Below are 21,866 nucleotides of genomic sequence, written 5' to 3' on the forward strand. Positions count from 1 at the left end.
GACTTAGGGATTTTGTTTCTCTGAAACATGCTAGGGACTAGAGCTTGGTCTATGTGCCTATGTACTCTTTTTCTAATCTGTGGCCCCGTTTCTCTGTGTTATTTGCTCACTATTCTCACTTTATCTTGAGTGTCTCCTTTGCTACCTTGTTTTCCTTTCTCTCAACTGTTCCTCTGCTAGCCACAGGGGAGCTCTCCAGCAGTTTATGCACCATCTGCCTGATTTGGCAGCTCTTCCTGTTCTCCTTTGATTTTTCCAGTCTTCCTTTTACAGAGATGGTCATATCCCTCAGGGAAGGGCCAATGTTTACTGCTCTCATCTTGTCCATTGGATTCTCAAGTGACCGAGCATCATCCAAAGTGATTGCAGAAATATTTGAGGTCTATTTCCAGAAGAGCAGATGGGCATCTTACTGTGGCAAAGCAGAAAGGGCAGCTGGACACACACAAAAATATAGGATTTAATACAGGAAAAATGAGGGTGGGTGGAAAGAGAGAGCAGAGGGCCAGAAGCTGGATTCTTTGATTTTGTTGGAAAGTGGCTAAATTATCACTGCAAGAAGCTGAGTATGGTGTGTGGTGAAATGGGACACTATACAACTGCACTAATAGTCTGAAATTAAGGGAAGGAAATGCACAAAGTGGCTATCTGGCGACATTTCCTAGCAGTCTAAACCAGTCAACCGTGGAATTAGCTCTCTGGGGAAGCGGATGGAGCCCTGTTGCTAGAATCATTTGGAGCTGGACAAGACAAAGCATTGAAGAATGGTCTATAGGGACCTATCCTGCATTATCTCCAGGAAAGAAAAATGATAAAACCAGGTTTTCTACCTCCTGCATTTTGCTGCCCAACCCTGCTCCTCCAATTAGCCTGAAATGAGAAAAATAGCATATGCACAGAGGGAGGTTTGTGCCAGTGAACAAAGGGGCTGAAGCCTGCTGAGTCTAAAAAAAAAATCCTAATAATAACCCGAAAGCTAGTGCAATGTTCTAGTTGTGAACCTAATTTATGAAATGGGTCAGGAAGTGCCTGGTTCATATGTTGGTTTTGCCATCCGCTTATCCACAGAATTTAGGCAAATCTAAAGGACTTTGACAAGCCATTTTTTTTGCGCTATCGCAGCTGTCTCCCTATAACATGAGGGTTAGATGTTGTGGAGATTACAAAAAGATAGTGTATGTGACTTGTTCTGAAAACTCTAAAACACCATATAACTGTATTATGTAAACTGTGTGCACATTTATGAATAGCGACAAAGCTGCAGACAGGCCAGAAGTGCCTGGAGTAAGGATGACCAGCATCATTCTCTTAAAGAAGAGAAAAATGTCAGCAGTACAGGATTTGAAACCTAAACTAGTAACAGCCAATAGCAAAAGACTCTTGGAGATGAAGTCCAAAACATGTAGAGGGCCAAACTGAGGGTTGAGTTTTACAGTGTCCTTTAGACAACCAATAAAATCAACCAACTAGATTGAGCAGAGATCTTTTGAAGCCTGTTTATCCCACCTGTTGTTTGAACATTGGCTTCACTGATAGCTTCACTTCTGGGAAGAGCAACTTCTAGAAACAACTTTTTAAATTCAGCCTCCCTCCTATAGCAGCTAATATTTATATGAAAATGTCCACATTAAATGCACTCCTATTTCACCCTAAGGGTCAAAATGAAAAAGACATAAAGCACTGGTGAAGGCAGACTTCCTCTCTCCTCACCCTGGCTGGGGCCTTGGCTATCTAGATTGTACATTCCAGGCTTTCTGATATTGAACTGTGCTGTTAATGAGCTGCCAAATAAGTGTTAACTCCAGCCAAGTTATGAGTTGTAACATGAAATTTACATCTTGAAGGGACAGACTGGCTGGCTGCTTTCCAAGATACTCTATGTATAACCTTCTATGTGTGTGTTGAATGTGAGCGGTGGGTATGGAGGGAGGGGATGGAAGGGAAATAGGAAGTGGCTCTTGCTGACACTGAAGGAAGACTGGTCCTTGAATGCAGGGATGCTTTGTGAGGCAACCCACTTGTCAGACAAGTGATGTGTTCATCCTGGACTTTGCTTCTCAATACAGCAAGCAGTCCCTGAGTTATAAAGTGCATCTATTGTTGCAGGAACTGTGTTGTTGAAGGCTTTCATGGCCAGAATCACAGGGTTCTGGAACATGGCCATACAGCCTGGAAAACACACAACAACTTGTCTCAGGAATTATTATTTTTTAAAAAAAAAAAAATCATCAGCTCCTGTTCTAGCAGTCTTACAAGATTATAGGCAATCTCCAAGTTACAAACATCTGACTAACAAACAATTCACAGTTAAGAATGGGGCAGAGACAACAGGAAGTGAGAGAAATCTACCCCTAATATGGGAAAAACAGCTTAAAAATGCAATGCTCAGAACTGATTCCAAGTCTTTGCTGTCCTAGTTTTCAGTGTTCTGCAGGTGGTTCTAAGAACTGATTCTCACCCTGTATCCTTCAAAGGTTTGGTTCCTGCAGTTGTTTCAGGATATGTGGCAAAATACATGCCAACCTGAAAAACTAGTCTTAATGTTTGATAAAAGTAAAGGTGCATTATCAATTATCAATCCATATATAACAAAAATGAAAATATATTTGTATGTATCGGGATGTCTCCTAGATGGCTTGATAGATCTGGACCAAACTTTGTACATAGGCCCATCATGACCCAACTTGAAAGTCTTGGAGGATTTCAGTGGGATTGGCAGATGTTGAAAGTTATAGTACACCCACGTCCAGCGAGCCCTGTGAACCCTCTTAGTGATGGACCAAACTTGGCACACACGTTCATCATTTAGATACTGGCAGGATTTGATGGGGCAATGACAGAGGACAATGGGACTTGTAGTTCACCCATATGAGAAGAGCACTGTGCACCCAATTGACAATGGGTCTAGGCTAAATGTGGCACACATGCCCATTATAATCAGCCTTACATACTGGAGGAGTTTGGGGAGGATTGGCCCTGGATGATGGGTGCTGTAGTCCACCCACATCCAAACACCAGTATGTAGCCTATATCCAGCAAGCCATATGTATTTCTAATGAGTCTATTAATAAAATCCAAAACCAAACAATGACAATTTTTCTAATATTTATCATTTCAAAAGACCTAAACTGGGCATCGTCAGATACCTAAGCTTGTTCTCCCTCTCCCTCTCTCTCTATATATGTCAAAGGATGTAAGTTAATTGGTTGGTTGGTTGGTTTGTTCCACAAAGGCTCCTACCTAATTTGGTGCATCTGGATAAAAGCACGCATACCCTTCATTGCTCAACTTAAAATAATTGAGGGATTCGAACTTTTAAAACCACCATTTGGTGCCCAGAGTGTGTGTGTGTGTGTGGGGGGGGGGGGGGGGACGGGACGGGACGGGACAAAGCAGAATGGCTCTGGCGTGATTAAGTATTGACTGACGCTAGGTGAAAGTGCTCTCTATGAAGTCACTGAGAAAGAAAGGGAGTGAAATGGCTTGATTGCTGATGGTAGCATGTATGAAGAGAAGGGAGGAAAGAAAGCAAGAGCAAAAGCAGGTGAGCAGTGGCCTCTCTGACACACCCAGACAATGTAGGGTATATACACTAGTTAATTATAATTGAAAAGTAACCATCCTCTTCTCTGAGCAGAGTGGCAAACGGCAAGAGCTTACTCAATCAAATTGGGTATGTAGAATTTCTTCTACTCTCTTGGAGTTTCTATTTTTCTGCTCAGACATTCAAAAAGCCAAAAGAGGTACAGCGTCAGAGAGTATGGATGGGGGGCTTTTCTCTAGATGGACTGAGCTCCCCCCCCCCTGAATTTAATGCTATTTTCTAAATTTATTTGGACATAGATAAGTCGCATTTTTGGTTTGGGATTCTAGGAATGTGATACAGAAATGGGAACATATATTGGGCTGAGAAATAACACTCACCATCGATGTCCTTTCCAGTTGTGTCCGGGTCCATGGTTGACTTAGCGGAATATTTTTCATCTTTTCTTCCTTTCAAAAAAGTAACCACTGTTCCCATATCACAGATAGAAATTGGGAGATAAGTCTATTTCCAGCCTGAGTCAGTTTTTTTTCATATATTGGATCAAAAGTCCATTTTGCCCTGTTTTTCTTATCGGTGTTTTGCAGGTGTTTTTTTTTTAAGTGTTCACAGGAGTTTATATATAAGCTGAGTATTTACTCCACCCCAGTACATTTTTTCATGCATTTACTATCAAATATGCATGCCTGTACACATTTTGTGAACTATGAACAGCTTCATGGTATTCAAAAATATGTGCTGTCCAGAAGATAACTGCATTACAGTCTCCGTTTTGGTCTAGGAAGTATGTGTTGGGCCAGCCTGCTTATAAAGATGGACTGAACAAATTCCTCAAATTCCTCTAATCCCAAGCTGCTCTTGCAAACTGTCCCATAGCATCAGGATGTTTTCCATGTAGTAGTGAGAGCTGACACTGGGCAAAGACAATCCACCAGCTTATCTTGTTCTTTGGAACTAAGGCATAGTTTGCATGCTTTCACTTTAAAAGGACTGGCCAAATACATGATATTTTGCAGTCTGAGGGGGGAAAAATCGAGATGAAACCCCTTACCATGTTCCAAAACTGACAACATTGTTGCTGAGGCTCTTACCACACTACAGCTTTATGCCATGTTGTTTTATTTGAAATCTGTTCCAGACAATTTCGTGTGGGTAGCTGATTCATTGACACTCTCTTAACACACCCTTCCCACAGTCACACTTTAGTAGTGAAATTTGCACATTTGTCCACATTAATGGCTTCATTGCCAACTCCTGTACCTTTCTCCTTAATTCATGATTGGTTTAAAAACAAATTGTAGCCATGATAGTGTTGTAATACTACAACGACATCATGATTATACAACTTTGTGATAGCACTATGACAGCGCTCTGCAACTGCCAGGAAATTTTATCAAAATATCTCTTTTAATAGAGAGAATAACATGGTTACATCCCTCACCAATTTTATTCCTTTCTCTCAGAAAGAGAACAGAGATTGCCATTTTTTGGCATGCCAGTTTGCACATCAATAATACTTTATTTGTAGCCTGCCCTATCTCCCCTAGGGGACTCATTGTTTTGCGATAGAACTGGTTATAATGGAGTAACATGATGGTAGAAGGTTATGATGGTATAATGTCAGGCAAACAAACAAAACAGAATGGAGTGCTTCAAGAGCTATTTAAATGTCCAAGAAAAGTAATATTGCCTGTACAAGCACTGAGAGTAATTTTTGACTTCTTTATGAGGGATTTCCTTTGGAATCTGCCGGAGGGCCAACCTGACCAAACTCACATTGTGCCCATTAATGGATCATTAAGAAAGAAAGCACTATGAAACATCAACACCCCAACTGGCTACTCAATTGCTGAGAGAAAATTAATGGATTATTTCAAGTTTTTAAAAAAGGTTTTCAACAGCAACAATGCCAGGAGAGTAACAGCTTTATGAAATAAGGTTGAAGCAATACCAGGAGTATTGCATCACTGTGACGGTATAACACCATGGTGTGATAATGCCCTTATTTTTCAACAGTGGGATGGGATTGTATCCTCTATTTCACTCAAGCAGAGCCAGCTGGCTTTGGGAGGAGAGATGTATATGGCAATGTATATGGCATCCAGTGCTTGCCCCTGCCACTTCTCTGTTGCCATATATCCCATGTAAAGTAGGGGCCAGCAATGCATTTGAGAAAAAGGAAATGTTGACTGTGCATGGGCAAGATTTGAAGGGAGTTACCGGTCTATGAACATGTTTTGGTTTCTTGGCAATGAATAAATATTAAATTGCAAATCAATGGTAAAAATATCCAGTATTGTGCTTCTATACCTAAGCAAATTGTTCATGGACTTATAAATAGTGCACATTAACTGACTATGCATAAAGGCCCTATTTTTCTTCCTTCCCATTAGGTGCTAAAAACCAATAGCCAGCATATCACACATTGTGGACTGGGTTGTAAATCATCTGTTTTAATGACATAATTTGGGGAGCTGTTTTTGGTCTTGGGTGCTGATTACAATTATTATGATAATAGATGTGTGTGAGCCTGGAAATAACAGAAAGACGAGTGGTTACTCTATGGAGATAGTAAAAAACTGTAACACTGTGATAGGAAGACTCATGAATATGAGCTATTACCTGTACAAAATACACAATGGAGACAAATGGAGGAGATTAAAATAACGAACGCTAATGATGCAAAAATAATGAAGTTGGGGGATGTCTAAAGGCATTAATGTAAGGCAAAATAATAAGGAACAAAAATCCAAATTAACCCCACAGCTTAATTGCAAAAATTCCTACTTGCACATTCAAAAGGTCTAGGAGCCTAAGCAACCCCCCTCCCCCAACAACTGTTGGTCAAGTGAGACTCATGAAAGCTAGATTGGAGGCGAGAAACTGGAAGTGCCTGCTTCCAGGAAGTGAGAACGGGGAAAATCCCATATCCATGAAGAAAGTTTGGAGGGAAGATGGCAACCATTGGGAGGCTCACAGGCCACAGAAATGGCTTTAAGGAGGTGGCATGACAGAAGCATTTTGCCCATCTCTGTTCTATAAAATTTCTAGTTCATATCTTGGTGAGCAGACACTCTTTGGTTGATAAAGGAGAAGAAAAGAAAAGCAACCCCAGGGCTTGGAAACAGTACCTTTCTGCATTTACTTCCAAAATCCCCTAGCCATCAGTAGCTGCGTTGTCTGGGGGAATTTGTTGTCTAAAAAGTAACTTCTCAAAAGCTATGGGCAACTGTCACAAGAGATTGCAGAAGTGATTGTTACACCATCTCTTAACCCAGGAAATACCACTGATTCAGTATGGCTTCTATAGCCCATGAAACAACCCTGCAGTTGGATGTAGTATTAATATTTCTACACTGAGGATGTTGGAAATAGTGCTGGACATTCATGCATGACTTATGCACCATGCTAAGTTGTCAGTTCTCATCTTGTTGCAAGGCCACATGACTTTCTCAAACAGAAAAACTTGGACCCTTGAGATGTTTGAAATGTTCAACACAGAGAAGTTTCAGCCAGTAGGGCCAATAGTAAGGGTACAACACATGAGGAGCCCCAATTTTGCTTTTCTGTCATAAAAGGAAAATCTTCTTATCCCTGCTGTGAATCCCTGTATGTTGGAGCTTCAGGACTATCTTCTCCCCAAGGATAACAAAATCTGGATGCTGAAGTCTTTATGGTGGTGTGGTAAAATGACATCCCTTACATCCCGTATATAAAATCTCAAAGAACTCACATGAATGCCAAACAGAGCTTGGAGATGAGTAGAATGGCAAGATTCAGGTGAGCATGCTTACATATCAGCATAATGCTCAATGATTGACAAAATGAAGGTTTTCTTTTTTGCTTTAAAAATTATTTGAAAGCCAAGCTTGGCAGAATCTGTGTATGCAAAACTCTTGGATACAGAAAAACAACTGTACGGTATAAGAACAAGAAGTTACCCCCCCCCCCCCACCTTCCATCAGGCCATGTGCTTTTCATGAAGAGATGGTTTGAAACTAAGCCAGAGAAAACTGTTTTTTAAAGCAAAATGAAGTGAAGCTACATAACACAAGAGTAGAGCAGAGCAAAGCATAGCAAAGCATGTTTTCTATCCTCTGGGGAGTCATGAGGTCAAACCTAGAAATAGCACAATCCTTTCATCTTTGCTGGTTGGTAATTACAGAGATGCTGATCAGAGAGCTCCATTTTGTGCTTAAAATTGCAAGCAGAGTTCAACCTCTGAGCAGGAAAAATTTCCACCTTGGAATTGCAGGGCTTAAAAGACAGAGTGAAATCTCTCTGAATTTGTGAGCAAACCCGTTAATCGCTGTGAGCTGAAATTTAAATAACATCTGAGCCTTTTGAGATTGTGTAGCAACTTTGACAGGCTTTTCAGATTTTCCTAGAGGTAAAATTATGTGAAATAGGATTTTTCATACTCATCCCAAAAGTATTGTCAAAATTAGTTGTTTGCTTTAAAAAAAGGATATGTATTCACTGTAAATTCTACACAAGTAATACATTAATATAGATTGATGTATATCTTCTCAATATGAGCCTATTTCCTCAACTGTAATGTGTTGCTTTATGAATAGTGCAAGGACTGCACTAGCCTGGTAATGACAAAAATAGCATTACTAATGTATATACCTGGCATTGCCCGGGTGTCAGAGGGACTGCTGTCCACATGGTTTCTCCCTTCCCCAGCTCTGAGAATGCCTATCTCATGATGTCTCTTGTCAACAGTGGGCAGGCTGTCTTTGTAGCTCAATCTTTCTTCTTTCGTTCATACACCATCTTTTCTTCCTTCTTTCCTTCTTTCCTTCCTTTCCCCCACAAACCTCCTCCCATGTCTTTCTTTCCTGCCCTCCCTCCTTTTGCTTTCTTCCTCCTCCCTCTCTTCCTTTCTCCATCCTTCTTTCTTTTTCTTTCTTCTCACGCCCTCATACCTTTTTGCCTTTTCTTTCCCCCTTCCTTCCGTCCTTCCTTCCTTCCTTCCTTCCTTCCTTCCTTCCTTCCTTCCTTCCTTCCTTTTGTCCCTCCCTTCCCTTCAGACACATGTTACCTAGCGACAACCAATTCACTCCCTTTGTTTCACAATCACATCACAGAGGGCCACTTTACCTAGTAACAGTCATTCAGCATTGTTCTAATTTCTAGCCCTCTAGTCTGATCATGCCCACCATATTTCTAGTTACTGGTTGTTGAGGTTAGGTTGATACAGCTTTACGGGTTGTATGGCCATGTTCCAGAAGCATTCTCTCCTGACATTTCACCCACATCTATGGCAGGCATCCTCAGAAGTTGTGAGGTATATACTCTGAGGATGCCTGCTGTAGATGTGGGTGAAACATCAGGAGAGAAAGCTTCTGGAACATGCAACCCAGAAAACACACAAAAACCTTGTGATTCCAGCCATGAAAGCCTTTGACTCACCTTCACAATGTTTTTTATACCCTGCTGTTTTTAATAGTTTTAATTAGATTGTTATATGTTATTTTATCTTATTGTGTTTTTAAACTGTGTTTTAGTTGATAAACTTTGTTGTATGCTTTGGGCTTGGTCTCGCATGTACGCTGCCCCAAGTCCCTTGGGGAGATGGTGGCAGGGTATAAAAATAAAGTTGTTGTTGTTGTTGTTGTTGTTGTTGTATCACAAGAATCAGGGTATGCAATGGAGATTACCTGGCAACCCTTACTAAGAAAAAAAAATCATCCCTATTTCCACTTACAAAAGTCTTCAGTTAAGGAAGATTCTGACAAATGGCTTTTGCAAAATCTTTTTATGTGTGCTCAGCTGCCTCTTCCCCTATCAGTACTGGGAAGATGGCAAAAGAGGGTTGGGGAAACACAGCCTTTCCACATCAGGCCAAAGCTGTATTTCTACAGTAAGCAATGCAATAAAGCTTGAGTTAGGATGGGATGGGATGACTATGAATGTTAGGAATTGTAAGAGTCTGTCACATCTGGGGGTGTCAGGCTGGAAAAAGTGTAAATCCTACACCAGCCTTGTTAGGGAGGTCAGAATTATTAATTGCACATTACAGATGGGGAGACAGAGAAGAGGAGTGAAAAGAGAGATTGTGGCTTATCTATGGCAGCACTGAGTCCATACCAGGTTTTTGTATTTTTGAGCTCTGAACTGCCAAGCTGTGTGCATTAAAAGAGAATGAACCAGTGGCAAAACCTTTGGTCTTTTATTGAACCTGGCTTAGATAGGTTTCCTGTGGAAGCCCAAATGTGCAAGTTGCAGTGAGCAGCCAGCATAACTGTGCTGCTTCTAAGTTTATTCTTTTTCTTCCAAGCCGTTGATGCTGCCAGCTCCTTTGGGGAGAGATGATGACTGCTGTGTTGAATTGTTTGTCACATTTTCCGTTCGGCTGCCTCAAAGTCCCCAGGGGAGTTCAGTGCGCCAGAGTTCACAGGAGGCGATAACCGCTCCCTGTTTGCACATGCAAGAGAAACAGGGAAACAGCAGGGTGACGCTTCAGCTTGGAATGAGCTGTTTTGGGTAGACAGTTTCTCCCCACCCACCTCCCTCTCTCTTTTTCTCATTCTCAGACTTGAAATGTCACATGATGTTCTGCTGGCAACACACAGAATGACATAAACCCTTTGTGGAAAAGTGGGGAAGGGGGTCCTCATAAAGGAGACTGTCCTTGATGGCATTGAATACTTGACATAAAAAGTCAATGGTTCAGGTGTTGGGGGGGGGGGGGATGGACCACAGTGGTATTCATGGAGTAGAGAAGGCTGATCTACACGAGCCTGTTTCTATTGGTGCTCACCAAATTTGACAGGCAGGACCAGCTTTCTGAGACAACAGATTTGACCACACCACTGTGACTGTGGAGAGACAATGCAGTGTAGTAGTTTTGAGTGTTGGACACTGGGAGATATGGATTCAGCCTCAAAGGAAGACAATAGACTACCATGTGATCTTAGGACCACCATTAGTGAAAAATGAGTTGAAGATACATATCAGCTGTACTCTGGAAACAGTTTTCCACTTAAAACAACCTCATTACTTGTTTCTGTTCTACTCACAGGTTCCTCTTTGCTTTTGGAGTTTTTTTTTTCTTTTGGAGAAGAAAAACAGTGTTATGGAGGTAGTTGTAAAGGGCTGGATAATTCTCACTTCTTTTGCTGCTGTTTTTATATTTGGAGTTAGTCATTGTGTGAAATCTTTAAAATGAGAGACATTTCATTATTTCCATCATCTTGTCTGGTTTAGTATTGTCTTTTCGGAACTGGAACTAACTTTTGATTGCGTAGTTCTTTATTGTAGTCTCAGGCTGTGTATAGTGGTTGCATCTGGGAAATGGTGAGAACATTTTTTTTCCTGGGAAGTAATTCATCTCTCATAAGCAATATTGTAGAGGAGCCCCTGGGGGCACAGTGGGTTAAAGCACTGAGCTTCTGAACTTGCTGACCGAAAGCAGTTTGAAAACATGCAAATGTGAGTAGATCAATAGGTACCGCTTCGGCGAGAAGGTAAGGGCACTTCATGCAGTCATGCTGGCTACATGACCTTGGAGATGTCTATGGACAACGCCGGCTCTTTGGCTTAGAAATGGAGATGAGCACCAACCCCCAGAGTCAGACACGACTAGACTTAATGTCAGGGGAAAACCTGTGGCCATGCCATTTGGCTTCTCCATAGCCAGAATTCAAGGTAATAGAGCTGAAATAACTCTTAGCTTTTTAAACTAGTTCTCCCTCAAAAGCAAGATGTGACTACCCATTCTTTGGGTAGATGGCACAATTGCTCTAATTGCTTTTAAAAACTGCAAAATCTGTCTTTCTGGCATCCTGAAAATCTAGATGTAAGTACTGTAATATGCAGTAGAACCTCTACTTAAGAGCATCTCAATTTTTGTGTGTGTCAGGAGCAACTTGAGAAACTGCAAGTCGCTTCTGGTGTGAGAGAATTGGCTGTCTGCAAGGACGTTGCCCAGGGGACGCCCAGATGTTTTGATGTTTTTATCATCCTTGTGGGAGGCTTCTCTCATGTCCCCGCATGGAGCTGGAGCTGATAGAGGGAACTCATCCGCGCTCTCCCCCGGTGGGATTCGAACCTGCCAGCTTTCAGATCAGTAACCCAACCTTAAAGTCACAAGGCTTTAATCCACTACACCATCGGGGGCTTAAATCAAAAGCCTTTTGATTTAAGAGCCGTGCCTCGGCATGGGTTTCCCTTTGACATATGAGCAGCATTTTGAGTAAAGATCTAGCACCAGAAAGAGTGCTAGCACTAGAGTACAGGGCTTCAGGACTTCAAGGGAGCAGCCTCCATGCCTTATCCACTTTGGGAGATTGCTGTCCTCTTTGAGGAACTTTAGGTTAGTTGATTTTGTGTGGTTTTTATTCCTGGTATGTTTGGCTGTATGAAGATTCAGAGGGGGAGAGAGCAAGAGAGGGAGGGAGGCTGGATTGACTATAGTATAAAGAAAATGATGCTTTTGCCTCTTCACTTTTTGCTTTATGCTTCCTTGCCACAACTTAGTGCTTCTACCATTTTAAAGTTGATCTTTCTTTTTTATTGTTCCATGTGAATGTGGAGGTTTTGCCTTGCTGTTATGCTGGCCAACACACATTTTGTTGCCTCAGATGTGCTTCCTTGTCACAACTTTGTGCTTCTACCTTTTTAAAAGTTGATCTTTTTAAAATATTGTTTCATGTGAATGTGCATTTATAAATTGTTATTTATGAAGTACATTTCTTATTTTAAAACATGTATTAAAAATGAGCAGGGGCAGAACAGATTAATAGCATTTCAGTGGGAAAATTAGCTTTGAGATATGAATGATTTAAGAGCTTAGCCACAGAACGAATAAAACTCTTAACTCAAGTTATCACTGTACACTGACTGGACCGTGTTCATCGTCAGTTCATCCTATCTTGACCCCCATCTACGCATACTGTAAAATCCAGAATGATGTGGATTATAACGGGGGGGGGGGGGTAGAAAATACACCCCCCCCCCCCCCCAATGCATGCTGTAACACACATCTACTTGGAAAGTCAGGAGAAAGTTTGAAATCAGTGATACAAAGTGTATGGCTAATCATTTGGGAGGAACATGCGCAGTACTTGTGTAAACAGCACCACCACTGGAAAATTATGATAAAGGAACTGGATATGGCACACTCAGCAAAGTGAACAAACACCCCCCCCCCCCCTTGAGAAAATTGCTTTCTCCGCCTCCTTTGTTTAAAAAGGTAAAAGGTGAGTTCAATTTCCGATTCTCATTCAGTGGGTTGCTGCATTTTTCCAATTGTGTAAGATTGGAAGAAGGTTCTGTTCTGTTGAATCCATTTGACATGAGAGGAACTTTATGAATGCAGTGGGAGCTTTTTCTCAGTTCCCGGGATACATGTGGAGACTCTCCGGGATGGAACTGTATTTCTTTGATCCATGTTTTGATCTGGATTATGCGGCAGTGTAGGAGTAGCCCTAGAGTGAGCTAATCCATTGCAATGACTGATTTACAACCAGGGCAAGGTAAATTGGACCAGTTTTTCTGGTAGGGGAGGCATAAAGAAGGGGAACCATGGGTCAAGGCTACCATACCTTCTTCCTGCATTATGTTCTTAAATGGTTTTTCATAGCACATGGCTTTTTGGTATCTTCTGGGTTTGGTTCTAGGACGCCCTATGGATACCAAAATAGATGCTCAACTCCTGTTACATCCAATGGCATTGAAAAGGGGCATTTTTTTTAAATAGAAAATGGCAAAATCAAGGCTTACTTTTGGGGATTTTCAAGCCATGGGTGGTTGAATTCTTAAATAATCTGTGCATTTGTTGACTATCTAAACCACACAGTTATAACAATCTTCTAAGGGTGCAATCCTTTGTAATATTGGAATTAGGTCATATAACTAGAAGCGTCTCCTAGACATCTCCATTGCACTCCCTTGAATGCCAGCAATGGAACACTTTAAATGAGAATCGTAAGTACCTGAAAAAACTAAAAATTTCAAGATTCTATGAGAATCAGCCATGGCACTTGAAGGAGTATCAAAGAGCCCTTACTTTGACCTCAAACAGGCCTTGGACATCAAGTAGGCTTAATGGGCCCATACGAAGTTGACAGTTGGCACTTTCTGTATCAATGGCTGTTAGTTTTATTTACTGATGTTTTTAAAATTGTATTATTTTGATTTTTATGTTATATGTGTTACAGGGATTGTTGTTATAATTTTTTGTGACTTGTTTTGTGACTTATATTTATACTTATGTACCTTTTTTACTTGCTGTATGTTATATGTGCACCTTGGAGTGCCTTTGTAAGCCGCCTCGACTCCCTTCAGGGAGATGGTGGTGGGATATAAATAATATTTATTATTATTATTTATTACTGCAAAGTGTAGAACATCCTCAGGATCTCTAGGTGTGTGCCCCAGGTAGTCATGGCTAGGCTAAATCCAGATAGTCTGGATGGCCCCAGTTTGTTCTATGATACTTTGAAGCCTGGTTTGAAAAACATCTTAGAAATTTGCCTTTTGGGCACGATTTCCTCATACTGCTTACCCGGGGACAGCACTTTAGGTCAAGATGTAGGAATTTCAGCGGAGTGGCCAGGAGACTTAATAATGGAGGGAGTATAGGCATTGGAGAGCAGCAATGAAGCACAACAGCAGTGGTAATTTTGTGCATGTGTAGGAGGAGACGGAGAAGCAGGGGGTAATGATGGCCTTGGTAGTGATTCTGTAGAAGAGCTCCATGGGGATCCAGAGCTTGAAAAACAGGGAGAGCTTTGAAAGTGCAGATTGGAGTGCTTGCTTTGGCAATACGTATGTTGAAAGTGTAGATTGGTATGCATTAGTAGAGCCAACCCGAGAAGAGCAGCAACGGAGGAGGGGGAAGTCATGAATGGCATGCATTAGAGCCATTTGAGGTTCTTTATAACAGAACAGCAAGGCTGTAGGCAGCCACATCCAAGGTGTATTAGTAAAGCTTCATGGGAGCCAAAGGCTGGTGTTTTCCAGCAGGTTTTTGGATCAGGACTGAACAACACTGCCAGATGATTTATGTGAGAGAATTTGTTCCAGCATCAGCCTGCCATATACATTATGCAAGTGCAAAGTTAGTTAAACATGGAAATAATCTTTAATATTGTCGCTTCTGGGGAATGGGGAAGGGCAGTGGAACAAAATCCACTTTATCTAAAAGATCTCCAAGCTTTCCATATTGGAGATCAGTTGACACATATTTCTATCTATCAATAAGGGTAGATACATATGTGTAACTATATGAGATTTCTCTTGTCCAAATCCTACAATGGCACATACAGTCCAATGGATACCAAGAGGAGGAGAACCAAATAACTGTTCATATAGTTGCATGCTGTGAGTAAACCTTTGAAAACACAGGTTTCCAAAATAATTGTTTTTCAAACAACTCATTCAAAGGCAAAACTAATTTTATTTATTTTACAATGTTTGTATGCTGACTTTCAATCATCATGGTTCTCAAAGTGGTTCATGGCTACAAAATTATATTTATAGGCATACTTCTTTTTCTTTAAAAGATAAATCTTTCAAAGTTTTCTTTTAGGATGAACCATCAAAAGATAGTATCCAACAGAATTCAAAACCACAATGCACAATAAAACAACCAGGACAAGTAAAAAAATTATAGTTAAAACCAATCCACATCATAGATATTATTGTTCCAACAGGCTCTTACGCAGGTTAAAATCCAAGGAAAACAGGTGAGTCTTCAGGAATGCCCATCACTTGGCACAGATTTACAGGCAGTAGAAGCACTATTGAACATGTTGCACTCACTGTGGAAGATCAGGAACACCAGGTATCTAAGAAACCTAGACTATTGATTTCATTGTGGCTCCTTGTCCTGGTGTTAGCGGTAGCAAATAATGGTCCTGGGAGATATTAGTTAGAGTACATTTATGAGCCACCTGCTGTCAGTGGCTTTTCAAACATTATCAGTGACTGTGGAGCATTGTGAGTGGATACAATTCTGAATAAGGACTTCTCATCTCTTGTTTGTGGTGTTTGTGATGATAACAAAGAGAAATTCTGGGAAGGCAGGGAAGGCATGTTCTTCAGATGGCTCTTCCAAATCCATCAGATGTTCTTTCTGCCAGTACTGCTGCAGTCTATTGTGTGTAAGTACTTACGAGCACCACTAAGGGGGGCACCCCCTGCCCTTCCTTTTGATCACTCTTTCCACTTGTCATTGGGACTGTGGACTCTGTCTTCTTTGGGAAAAAGATTTTTAGTCTGTCATACTTGGCTTAAGCCAGTGTCGTGTAGAGTTTGAGCATTGGAATACAGCTCCCTGGTCAGCCATAGAAACCCATGGGGTCGCCTTTGACAAGTCACACTCAGTCTCAAAGGAAGGCAAAGACAATCCTCGCCACACCACACCCCAAAACATTCTGCCAAGAAAAACATTTGGTGGGTTCACCTTACGGTCACCCACTCTTACCTTTTCTTCAGATTTGTTTTTGCTAAGCAGGATTCACTGAGGGTGGTTCTACTAGACACTATAATGAGTTTGCGGTTAACTGGAGGGCAGGTTGTCCACCAAACACACACAGTGTGCACGGCAGCATGTGTCAAGCTAGAAATAATGCATTAAAATACTCCACAGTCCAAAACAAGCCAAATAATGTACTGCAGCTGAGTAAAGTATATCCCATGCAGGGCTTGAAACCAGGATGGGAAAATGTGTTTATTTGTCAGGACAGTGCTAGTGACATATGACTAGCATGGAACACAGCTCTCCAGAAAATAAACATCACTCCCTCAGGAGAGGAAACCACATCATTCCCATGGGAACTATTGGCTTCTGCCCCTTTTTCTCATTTTCTGTGTCCTGGTATGGGCAGCACTGATCCCAAATGGACATGGATATGCACATTAGCGCATGTCAGCAGGCTGGTTAAAGAAAGACATTTGCATTTTTCAGGAGCTGTCTAGTCATGGATACTGCTATTCCTGAGTTTGGTTCTGACCAGCAATCAATTGATATTGTGGTCACCAGCCTTAAATTGGCTCCTGAGGTATTTGTGTAGGTGTAGCACAGCAAAACTGGTTTGTTTTAATCCACTTTCAAACTCGATTATAGTGATTTAATAGAACCACTCGAAATTCACTTGGAAGTTTTGCTTTAGGTGAAACCTTGCAGACTTAGAAATGTGTAGACCTACAAAAAGAGAAAGAGAAAGCAAGATGCTAATCTTAATTGATACACTGTTTGCTTGTTTTTTCTTTTCTATTTCCCTCTGAAAGGAAGCTTCTCCATTTATTGTAAAATTACATGGGAACCAATTTTCATCCACATTCTTGTTGTTTTGGCCAGCTTTAAGGAACAAGGAGCCACACTTTTACACAGGGTCTGAAAGGGGAGCAACACTGTCTCTAATTTAAAAATGGGTTAACAAACAGCTTTTCCCCGCTACCTGACTGCTCTGAAATTCTCCTCTTTCTTTTCCCTTCTGCATTATGTTCAGTTTCCTTATGTATGACTAAATTCAGTGGCAATGGCCAAATGATGCTGAAATGCCAAAAGGCTCCTTTACTTGAAACCTATCTGCCCCATCAACTTTTGCAAGGTAGGTTTATTGAAATATCAGTGTGTGTTTTTGACATATTTTAAAACTAGGTTAGGGCCCTGGGGGAGGATCAAAATTCACAATCAGGTATCACCATTATTAGGGCTAATTGAAATTTTGGATAGTTCTAATGAAGCCGATTACCAGTCCGTGAGTTTTGGTTGTCTTCAGATAGGGAATAAAGGACTTGTACATATCTGCTGCAAACAATATAATATCCTTATGTGCCTCTCAAGTCAGATTTTCTAGTAATCATTTATCACTCCACAAGAGTTGATAGGTATACTGCATGTGCTACATTTGCATTACAATGGTATGCCACATACTGTGATTGACACATCTTGTTTATTGGAGTTTGAATGGTTTATTCATGGTGGTGATGGAAATATGCTTACAAGTTTTGCATTTAGTCTTCTGGCAGAGCTCAATGTGCTCCCCTGGAGTGAGACGTCTTACTCAATAGGGCGCCGGTTTCAACCAATGATTTCCACAAAGTTTAGTGGGCTGTTTGAAAGCTGGAATAGTATAGCAAGCAAATCAGTTGATTGAAATAACTTGCTTGCTGAAGCATCATGGGCTGAGTAAAAATAAAGGCTGTTCCCATGCGGATCAAAAAGGAAAAACAAGATTTTAAGAAACATTGTTCTCAAACCTGATCAACTTCTCCCCCTCCAAGTTTAATAAAATGTAAGTAGAAAAAATGTGCATATATGGACTATAATTAAAATAAATAAGAGGTATTTGGGTTTTAATATATTTAATATGTTTTAGGGTTTTTTACAGGTTGTATGCTATCTTGGGTTCCAAGCTGAAACAAAGACAGAATATAAATTAAATATGTTAACAGAGGTAAAAATCAGCGTGCATCTGCTATGACCTTAAAAATATTACTTTCTGGAGCTGCAGCCTCCAGCCATCAGCTATCAGATTCTGGGAGTTGTAGTCTGTCAAAATAAGATTTCCAAGCTTTGCTTAAAGCAGCCTTATATTTAAGCAAGACAACCAGAAATTACATGCAGACGAATGTGCCTTCACAACATGCCACCAGCAGAACTGCTAACAGGTTTTTTTTCAGATAAATATTGGGGGGGGGGGGCAGGGGTGTTAAAGGTACCAGGTCCCATCTAATCTGGGAAAGTAAGTATGGTCAGCTCTGGTTAATATTTGGATGAGAGATTACTAATAGATACTAGGTGCTGTACCCTATAAAGGTAAAGGTTTTCCCCTGACATTAAGTCTAATCGTGTCTGATTCTTGGAGTTGGTGTTCATCTCCATTTCTAAGCCAAAAAGCCAGTGTTATCCATAGACACCTCCAAGGTCATGTGCTGGCATGCCTGCATGGAGCTCTTACCTTCCCACCAAAGCGGTACCTATTGATCTCTCATTTGCATGTTTTCGAACTGCTAGGTTGGCAGAAGCTGGGGCTAACAGCGGGAGCTCCCTGAATTCGAACCACCAACCTTTTGGTCAGCAAGTTCAGCAGCTCAGTGGTTTAATCCGCTTCACCACCAGGGGCCGTGCACTATATTTCAGGGAAGGAACTGTCTGAACCACCTCTGCATGTACAAAGCAGGCTTATGTCTAATACATTAGTTCCAAATTTTCAACAAATATGTAACACCTGAAACTATTTCAAAGGTTGGGCAACTGTGTCTCTAAATGTTCTAGACATAGGTAGAGGTGGGCAGCAAAATGGCAATGTTTGCTGATGATACAAAATTACCTTGTGTAGTGAAAACAAATGAAATTTTGCATAGTGCCAAAAAGATGTCTCCAAATTGTGGGGGTGGCCACTGAAGTTCCAAGTATGCCAAGCTAAGTGTCAGAATGTGTCCGTACCAGCTAAATCGTCAAGCTGCTTTGTCCACTCCATTTTGGCCAGTTTGGTTGGGTTGGGAGTAGAGCTCTAGCTTCTGATAAGAGCCATCTGGACTGGGGAGAAACCTGGGAAATGTAGCATGTTCTGTGGGAATGGAATGTAGATGTTAGAAGTAGGTAGTAGGAGGGGTCATGGGTCAGCTAGATGATATACTACCAGTTTGGCGGGGAACTAGTCAGAACTAGCTTTCGATTCCCCTTGGCAAGAAGGAAAAATAAAGCTGTTTCCAAGGATCTATCTTTTATTCTGAGATCTTCCTGGGAGTGACACTAAGCAAGTATAACATGTTACACACTGGGGAAAAACAAAATATTAACTTCACATAAATGCTAACAGGGTCTGAACTGGAGGTGAATGACCAAGGAATACATTAGATTATGTTGGGTAACTTGGAAAAATATGAATCCAACTACATTGCCAAAAGATGCAGTGCACCCCAGGCTCAGGCTGCTTGTGGAGATGGGATGGGATGATATTGCCACCCTACCCTCTCTGGCCCATGCATTCCCTACCTCCCCCCCCCCCCTACTCAAATCATAGAAAGCCTCCATACCATTACAGGCAGCTCTGTGTTGTCCTGATCCTGCTCTCAAAAACTGTGCCATGTCATCATTGAGCAGGATTGAATTGGGGGGGGGGTGCCAACCTGATGTTAGCCCCCTACCACTGAGGTGGCTTAGGGAAGCCACATGCTATATGGAAGCACCTTATGAACAGTTCTGGTGAACACATCTCAAAAAAGAAAAAAAGTATGGGTGAAGAAAATTAGGGAAAACAACAATGAAAATAACTGGTCTCAATTAACATCTGTTTGAAAAGATGGTTTGGAACTTCATTAATTTAGATGAGTAGAATGGAGTCTTGATGGGGTGTACAAAACTATAAATGCTATGAAATACCTGGATAGGAAGAATACTTTATTCTTCCTTTATATTTTGTGGCATAGGGGAACAGAAGATTAGAAACATTACCTTTTTTACCTTTTACAGGGATCCGGGGACTCATTTACTGAAGGTGCTTTTGAAAACAAGAGGTAACTGGTCTCAGGCCAATATCATTTGTGACTTCTTGGAAGATTATTGTAAATCCATCAGAAATATGGTTACTACATTTACATTAGCAGTCCAGAAAATTCATTATACCATTTTAAAGATGTCTGCAATGGCCTGTGAAGGAGAGTAGTTGTCATAGATTTTTTTGTAAATGTATTATTGATTGGTTAAAATTGGTATATTCTCCTGTTATATTTTATATATTTTATATAACTTCATTTCATTTAATGACTTTTATGCTATAGGCAAATGCATTATTCATTCATAATCATTGTCATACTCACTATCTTTCTCATAATCGGCGTCATCATTATATTAGAACCTGGGGTTATCCTATTAAGCTAAAATATGTGAGTTTCTAGACACATAAAAATGAAGTGTTTCACAGAATGTGTACTTACAATATCAAATTTGCTACTCCTTTAGAGGGAGTAGACAAATTCATGGATGCTGGTCTTGATGGATAAATATGCCCTCCAGTAACAGAAGCAGTATGCAGAAACCCTGGAACTGTGTTGGAAGGATCAACACTTGCAGGCATACCATTGTTAATTTTGCCTTCTTATAGGTCCTTTCTTAAAAAGCAAAACAACAAAAACACATGCATTGCATTAAAATACAGCAGCAATGATCAATGAAATAATTAAATAATGTGACTACAAAGAAAGCACTGAGAAAATAATACATGAAATATTTCAGAATCGATTCAACAAAAATGCAATTAAAATATCAAGGCAAAGAGACCTTGCTAAGTGAATACAGTGATTCCTATAAGGTCTCATATTAAATCTGTTCTTCCATTTCACTACTTTAAAGGAAACATTCATTATGTTAGAACAGAGTTTCCCAAACTATGCTCTTCCAGATGTTTTGGACTTCAACTCCCACAATTCCTAACAGCTGGTAAACTAGTTTGGATTTCTCAGAGCTGAAGTCCAAAACACCTGGAGGAGTACAGTTTGAAAAACACTGTTAGAAGATGGAAGATTGCATACTTAACACTTGTAAAAGAATAAGCAAAAAAATGAAAACTACAAAAAACAAGGAAGGTGTAGAGCAGAACTTTCCAAACTGTGTGTTGCGACAGGTTAGTGTGTCAGATGCTGTGTGTAGGTGTGTTGCATGAACATAATGAGAAATGACACCTGGCACACTTACAATCTTCAAGGGATGGATTTGGGGGTGTGATAAAACCCCAAAAATAAACTGCATAGTGTGGGTACCTTGCCACCACACATGGGTTTTTCATTAGATTTTAAGTTCATTTTGGAGGAGAAGTCCATTTAGTTAAAAAATACATTATTGTCTTACAAATCATATATTTTTAAAAAATATAAATGAAAAGTTTTCATGAGATATGTTGTGTCCGCATACATTTCATTATTAATTACTATTTCTGTAGGTGTCCATATCTCTTACAGGGGGTTGGTTTAACCTCCAGTTTGATAATAAATCTAAATTACTATGTTGTGAAATGATGCATGTCTAAAACAGTGTCACCAGCATGAAATCTTTGGAAAGCTCTGGTGTAGGGAATCAGGCGTATGATACAATCAGAGGGAGGACAAATTAGTCCTCCCATTCATTTTCATTAAGTCATACTTAAATACGATAAAATGTACAAACTTTCCATATGTCTAGTGTACCTACTGCCAAGTAATTATGCAGAGGATAGATGTCATGCAGCCTTTGTTATTCCTGGTAAGGCTCATTAACAGTTGCTGCCTTATATTTTCTCTGTGTGTGGGTACGTAATAGTTTAGTACTTACACGTTCCTATAGATATGCAATTCATAGGTATCTTTGTTGTCTGATTTAGTA

General features: G+C 40.6%; 1 protein-coding gene across 5 annotated transcripts in view; it reads left to right on the forward strand.

Moving 5' to 3' along the window:
• The window catches only part of brinp2 (BMP/retinoic acid inducible neural specific 2), a 117,726-nt gene that overhangs the window by 39,844 nt on the left and 56,016 nt on the right, over positions 1-21,866 (forward strand). Inside the window, exon 2 of one of the 5 annotated variants that reach the window (XM_062977761.1) lies at positions 19,983-20,026. The exons of the other annotated variants lie outside the window; for them this stretch is intronic. The gene's annotated coding sequence lies outside the window, so the exon portion shown is untranslated. The remainder of the gene's footprint in view (positions 1-19,982; positions 20,027-21,866) is intronic. 5 annotated transcript variants of the gene reach the window in all.

The sequence above is a fragment of the Anolis carolinensis genome, chromosome 4 (assembly GCF_035594765.1).
Source record: "Anolis carolinensis isolate JA03-04 chromosome 4, rAnoCar3.1.pri, whole genome shotgun sequence".
NCBI classification, from domain to species: Eukaryota; Metazoa; Chordata; class Lepidosauria; order Squamata; family Dactyloidae; genus Anolis; species Anolis carolinensis.